At 48.0% G+C, this 6,492-nt stretch overlaps 1 pseudogene; it reads left to right on the forward strand.

The window, feature by feature from the left end:
• Positions 1 to 3,773: 3,773 nt before the first annotated feature.
• Positions 3,774 to 6,245, forward strand: LOC115380777 (uncharacterized; annotated as a pseudogene).
• Positions 6,246 to 6,492: the final 247 nt, after the last annotated feature.

The raw sequence follows: 6,492 nt of genomic DNA on the forward strand, positions 1-6,492 counted from the left end.
AGTTATTAGCAAGAGTCTGCGGGATGATTGTGTTGAACGCGGAATTGAAATCCAGAAAAAGCACCCTTACAGCCTCTCAACACCCTTCCCAGGATGTTCTCTGGGCTTGCTGCTTTCTGGGAGTTGATGCGCTGCATCAACCCCCTCACATCCTCAGTAGTCACACTGAGGGGCAGCTCACCTGGTGGAACAGCGAGCCTGGAGCTGGGGGAGGAGTTGGAAGCTTCAAAGTGGGCATAGAATGCGTTGAGGGCATCTGGGAGAGATGGGTCCGGGGGGCATACAGTATCTTTAGGGCCCGAGCACTGTCCCAGTGCGAAGCCCTATTGTATTTGTAAGGTTTCTTTCTTATTAGGGCCCGAGCACTGTCCCAGTACGAAGCCCTATTGTATTTGCCTCGTTTTTCTCTTCTTCTTCTTCTTCTTCTTCTTCTTCTTATTACGTCCAAGTAAACCTTAATTTGACCCCCTAAACATGCTCAAAAACTCACCAAATTCGGCACGCACACCAGGTCTGGCGAAAAATTCGATAGAATCAAAAATTGGACCCCCCCCCGGAGCAAAAATGGGCTTGGTAGCGCCACCTAGGGACGCAAAGGCAGCCCCTGCGGCCCACAGGAATGTGATAGAAAGACCAAACCAGCGCCGAAACGTAGATCTCATCAAGCCCGACATTTTTCGTGCTTGTGCCCCCCACCTAAAACCAACAGAAAGTCCGCAATTTGCATTTGAAAGTCACGTTTTCGCCCAAATTTTCGCTTTGCAGAAAATCTATAAACTCCCAGAGCGTTAATCTTATCGACTTGAAAATTTTAATACATGACAGAGGACATAGTGCTTAACAAAAGTTCTGAAGGAATTAGTATAATTTCGAACCGTTTGGATTTCAGAAGCCCTCAAAGTCAGAGTGTCCACAACCAGCGCCTCCACTTTTTCCCATGGACTCTGGTGGGAATAACGCAGAATCCTAGGGGCTTATTAGGCCCCTGCTGACTACAGTAAAAGTCTGACAGCTTCCAAACCTATGCCAATGGACAGAGGACGAAAATGCCTACAAAAATATATATCATGGTGTGGATTGGAAAAAGTGTGTGACCACTGTGAAGAGTTGTTTAACAGGTGGGACTCTGGTTTCTCTGCTCTGCACTGCTCTCCCTCCCCTCCTCCACTCCTCTGACTCACAGTAGCTGCCTGCAGCCTTCTCCCAATACACACTCATTGGGAAGGAGCAGTAACAACTCTGTGTGTGTGTGTGTGTGTGGGTGTGTGCTTAATGCCACAGCCACCCGGCACAAGTGGGCACGAGGCGGCACGGGTGCGAGGGCCCGTCCAACGCTGGTTGCAGCTTTAATTAGGGCCCGAGCACTGTCCCAGTGTGAAGCCCTATTGTTTTTGCTTCGTTTCTTTTGTGTTCTCCTTCTCCCTTATTATTACGTCTCTTTGAGGCTTAATTTGACCCCCTAAACATGCTCAAAAACTCACCAAATTCGGCACGCACACCAGGTCTGGCGAAAAATTTGATAAAATCAAAAATCGGAGCCCCCTGGAGCAAAAATGGGCTTGGTAGCGCCACCTAGGGACGCAAAGGCAGCCCCTGCGGCCCACAGGAATGTGATAGAAAGACCAAACCAGCACCGAAACGTAGATCTCATCAAGCCCGACATTTTTCGTGCTCGTGCCCCCCACCTAAAACCAACAGGAAGTCCGCAATTTGCATTTGAAAGTCACGTTTTCGCCCAAATTTTCACTTTGCATGAAATCTATAAACTCCCAGGACGTTAATTTGAATGGCTTGAAAATTTCATAGATGACAGAGAACATAGTGCTTAACAAAAGTTCTGAAGGAATTTACATTCCTTTGAACCGTTTGGATTTCAGAAGCCCTCAAAGTCAGTGTCCACAACCAATGCCTCCACTTTTTCCCATGGACCCTGGTGTGCCTGCTGTGAATAAACAGGCACTTGCCGTCACCATGGGCACTAATTAGGCCCCAGGAGTCCAAAGTAAAAGTCTGACAGCTTCCAAACCTATGCAGATGCAAAGAGGACAAATTCTCCTACAAAAATAGGAGGTCTAGCTGTGGATTGGAAAAAGTTTGTGGCCACTGTGAAGACTAGTTTAACAGGTGGGACAGGTGTTTTTTTTTTCTCTGCTCTGCTCTCTGCTCTGCTCTGCTCTGCCCCTCCCCCACTCAGCCCCATGGTCAAGACTGACAGGCATCAGAAACAACTCTCAAACTCAAACTCAAGCTTAGGGCGACATCTGCTGGAGGAGTGCCGCTAGCAACTGGGCCAGAACTGTGTGTGTGTGTGAGTGAGTGTGTGAGTGTGTGTGTGTGTGTGTGTGCGCGCCTGTGCATGCATGTGTGTGTGTGTGTGTGTGTAGGTGCCTGCCCGTGCGTATGTGTGTGTGTGTGTGTGTGTGTGCGTGTGTGTGTGTGAGTGAGTGTGTGTGTGTGTGTGTGAGTGTGTGTGTGTGCGCGAGTGTGTGTGTGTGTGTGTGTGTGTGTGTGTGTGTGTGTGCGCGTGTGTGTGAGTGAGTCTGTGTGTGTGTGTGCACATGCACATGCACATGTGTGTGTGTGTGTGTGTGTGTGCCCCTGCGCGTGCATGTGTGTGTGTGTGTGTGTGTGTGTGTAGGTGCCTGCCCGTGCGTGTGTGTGTGTGTGTGTGAGTCTGTGTGTGTGTGTGGATGTGTGTGTGTGAGTGTGTGTGTGTGTGTGTGTGTGCGTGTGTGTGTGTGTGTGTAAGTGTGATTGAGTGAATGGCACCGGGAGTGGACCGTCCCCAACGGGCACGAGGGGGACGCGGGGCACGGGTGCAAGGGCCCGTCCAACGCTGCTTGCAGCTTTAATTCTTGCTGTAGTCGATGATGGTTTTTGTAGTGTTCTCACTCAGAGTGTAGCAACTCTGTTTCAACACCAAGTTAAACCGTGTCCAAAGAAAACATGAGTCGAAGTGCAGTTGACAGTTTACTCAGAGGTCTTCTGTGACATTCGGTGAAAACTGTAAATAAGCAGTAAATCTTGCATTTTAGCAACTTAAAGTATGAATTTACATATTTGTAGGCACAGAGAATTACTGTAAATATTGCTCGCAAAATGTTTTTAAACATGTAAATAGCATAAACAAAACGTCTTTTTAATTACAAATGAAATATATATATTTTTAATGACTATCACTATTTATTGCCTTTTTAACACCTTACATATGAAATACATGCACTTACGGCATTGCCTGTACAATATTTCTTAGTGAATGGCTATGGATAGCTTCAAATATGTTTCATGTCTGCCTGACTCTCAATCCAGGAAGAAGAGGAAGGTAAACAGGAAGTAACATGCACAGGTGACTTATCAGGAAGTGATGTCATCGGTAACGCTGCTATCAAAATAAAATCCTCTCAAAAGACATTTTTAACCTTTTAACTGTCACCTCCAACCACAACACACACAATGACCCATTTCAAAAATACACATCACAAATGAGCAAAGAAATGCCCTAGAGGCAACACAGTTTTTATTCCCTTCCACATTTGCTGGGGGTCACTGGTGGAGAAGTGACCCTGAATTTTCTGAGCATACTCTGCCTTAGTTCTTTTGATTCCCACCTCCATGTCCCTCCTCGCTGTGCCAGCGTGTCTCCAGATCTGAAGGCTCCCATACGCAAATCTGATATATGGCCATATATGTTAAGTATATATGTCCATGTATATCTCATACATATGATAATTATATAGGCATATATGACAAATATATTTTAAAATATAGCAAAAATGGCCACTTTCAAATACGTTCCGTATAGTTTTCCCAGATATACACATATATGGCAAATATATTTCTATTGCATAAATGTCAATATATGATTTAGTCAACATGTCAACATTGGATTGTGAAAAACAGGGAGTTTCTGAAGAAACTTTAAATGTGCTTGCCACCCTTGCGACTGTGTGGACATGTGGTAAACCAGCAGCCCTATGCTGTTTGTAGCGACTTACTGGCAGGGAGGTTTGTTTGTTTTCTGCGGGGTGCCAGTCAGCGTCTCAGTCTGACAAAAGTATTATTTAAACCAATATTCCACCAGAACCCCTACAAGGGACTGATAATTAAGTCCCACCAAACCTTCAACACACAATAACAAAATATATAAGAAAAACACACACACAGTATTCTCCAGTGGTGTAGTCTACGTGATATGCAGGTATATGCTGTATACCCACTAGAAAAGGTCCCGAATTTCCGTATAACCACTTAAAAATGCGCAGAGATACGCATCGGTTTGTTTTTTGACATAACATTCACTGTCCCATTCATAAAATCGCTTCCTCTGTGTTACGAAGCAGGCTCTTTTTGACCATAGGGACTTCCGTCAGGCGTGATGTGAATCCTATGTAAACTACTAGGTGAAGCAGTGAAGTTGTATGGTGGGAAAAAGGTGTATGGCTTGAAGAGGGGCACGAGCCGACAACCTCAAATGGTCCAAAGCTAGTCAGTGGAGAAAATGTTTCAGAAAGCGCGCATGTGTGTGTGTGTGTGTGTGTGTGGCACAAGACAACCTCCAATCAGGGCTTTTATGGATGATCTCACCATCACAACATCTTCAGTGCCAGGAACCAGATGGGTCCTCCGAGGCCTAGAAAGGCTTATCGGATCGGCTAGGATGAGCTTTAAACCCAGGAAGGCTAGGTCACTGGTGCTGAAGAAGGGGCGAGTAGTGGAGAAGTTCCGCTTCACACTAGCTGGCGATACAATTCCATCTATTACCGAGCAGCCGGTGAAGAGCTTGGGAGAGGTCTTTGATGCCAGCCTCAAAGACTCTAATTCCATCAGAAGGACCACCAAAGACCTCGAAGAGTGGTTATCAAAGGCTGACAAGTCAGGTCTACCAGGTAGATTCAGGGCCTGGATTTACCAACACGCCATCCTGCCCAAGATCCTGTGGCCGTTGCTGGTATATGAGGTCCCAATGACAACAGTTGAGTTAATGGAGAGGAGGATCAGCAGCTACCTTCGTAGGTGGCTGGGCCTTCCACGCAGCCTCAGTAGCGTGGCATTATATGGAAGCAGCAACATTCTGCAACTCCCTTTCAGCGGTTTGAAAGAGGAGTTCATGGTGTCGCGGACAAGGGAGGCACTCCTGTACAGAGACTCAAGGGACCCCAAGGTATCAGCAGCAGGAATCGAGGTCAGGACGGGCAGGAAGTGGAAAGCAGGCGAGGCACTGGAGGTGGCAGAGTCTCGGCTGAGGCAGAGGAAGCTGGTGGGGAATGTGGCCAGAGGCCGAGCTGGCCTAGGTTACTTCCCCAGGGCCCACGTTAAAGAAATCAGGGGCAAAGAGAGGCAGCACCTTCTCCAGGAGGAAGTTTGAGCAGGCGTGGAAGAAGAAAGAGCAAGCAGGATGGTGGGTCTGAAACAACAAGGAGCATGGACAAAGTGGGAATCAGCAGAGCAGCGAAGGGTCACCTGGGATAACATCCTGCGAGCAGACTACTACAGAGTCCATTTTCTGATCCAAGCGGTATATGACAGCTTACCAAGCCCGGCAAACCTCTACACCTCTGTGCTCTGGAAGAGGGTCCCTCGAGCATGTCCTCAGTAGCTGCCCAAAGGCGCTTGCAGACGGTCGCTACCGCTGGCGGCATTATCAAGTGCTAAAAGCAGTGGCGGAGGCAGTGGCCACAGCCATAACCACCAGCAAACAACGCCGGCCAAGAGACATTAAGTTTGTCAAGGCGGGAGAGAAACACACCCCACAGTCAAGATCAGCACCTGGCCTCCTTGCCACAGCACCCGACTGGTAGCTGAAAGTAGATCTCGGCAAGCAGCTGTGTTTTCCAGAGCACATTGCCTCAACTCCACCAAACAAGTCATCATGGTGGAGCTGACTGTACCCTGGGAGGAGCGCATGGAAGAAGCGCAAGAGCGGAAACGCACCAAGTACCAGGAGTTGACAGAGGAGTGCAGGAGGCAGGGCTGGACTACCAGATGTGAGCCAATCGAGGTGGGATGTCGGGGCTTTGCAGGTCGGTCACTATGCAGAGCCTTTACTAAGCTGGGGATAGTGGGCCTGGCTAAGAAGAGGGCGGTCAAATCTACCACTGATGCCGCAGAGAGAGCCACTAGGTGGCTCTGGCTGAAGAGGGAGGCCCAGTGGTTAACTGCTGCTGGGATGCAAGTTGGGGACTGATCACCCCCGGCTGGGTCGCCTGGGCGAGGGTGTATGATGTTCGAACAGACCCGAAACACCCTATGACCACAGGATACATCACTGAAGATGCATCCCAGCGCTTCCATAGGAAGTATTGTAGAAGTTATGTGTGCATGCATGCGTGCGCGCATGTGTGTGCGCGTGCATGTGCGCGTGTGCATATACCCACTAGAATAAACTAGACTACACCTTCTTGATGGGAAAATAGATGATTATTTTTCTTTAAACACAAATGAAACCAGTGTTTCAGTACAATGGGGAAGTGTTCAAAGCATATATAAGGGGTG

This window comes from Myripristis murdjan, chromosome 22, assembly GCF_902150065.1.
Source record: "Myripristis murdjan chromosome 22, fMyrMur1.1, whole genome shotgun sequence".
Classification (NCBI taxonomy): domain Eukaryota; kingdom Metazoa; phylum Chordata; class Actinopteri; order Holocentriformes; family Holocentridae; genus Myripristis; species Myripristis murdjan.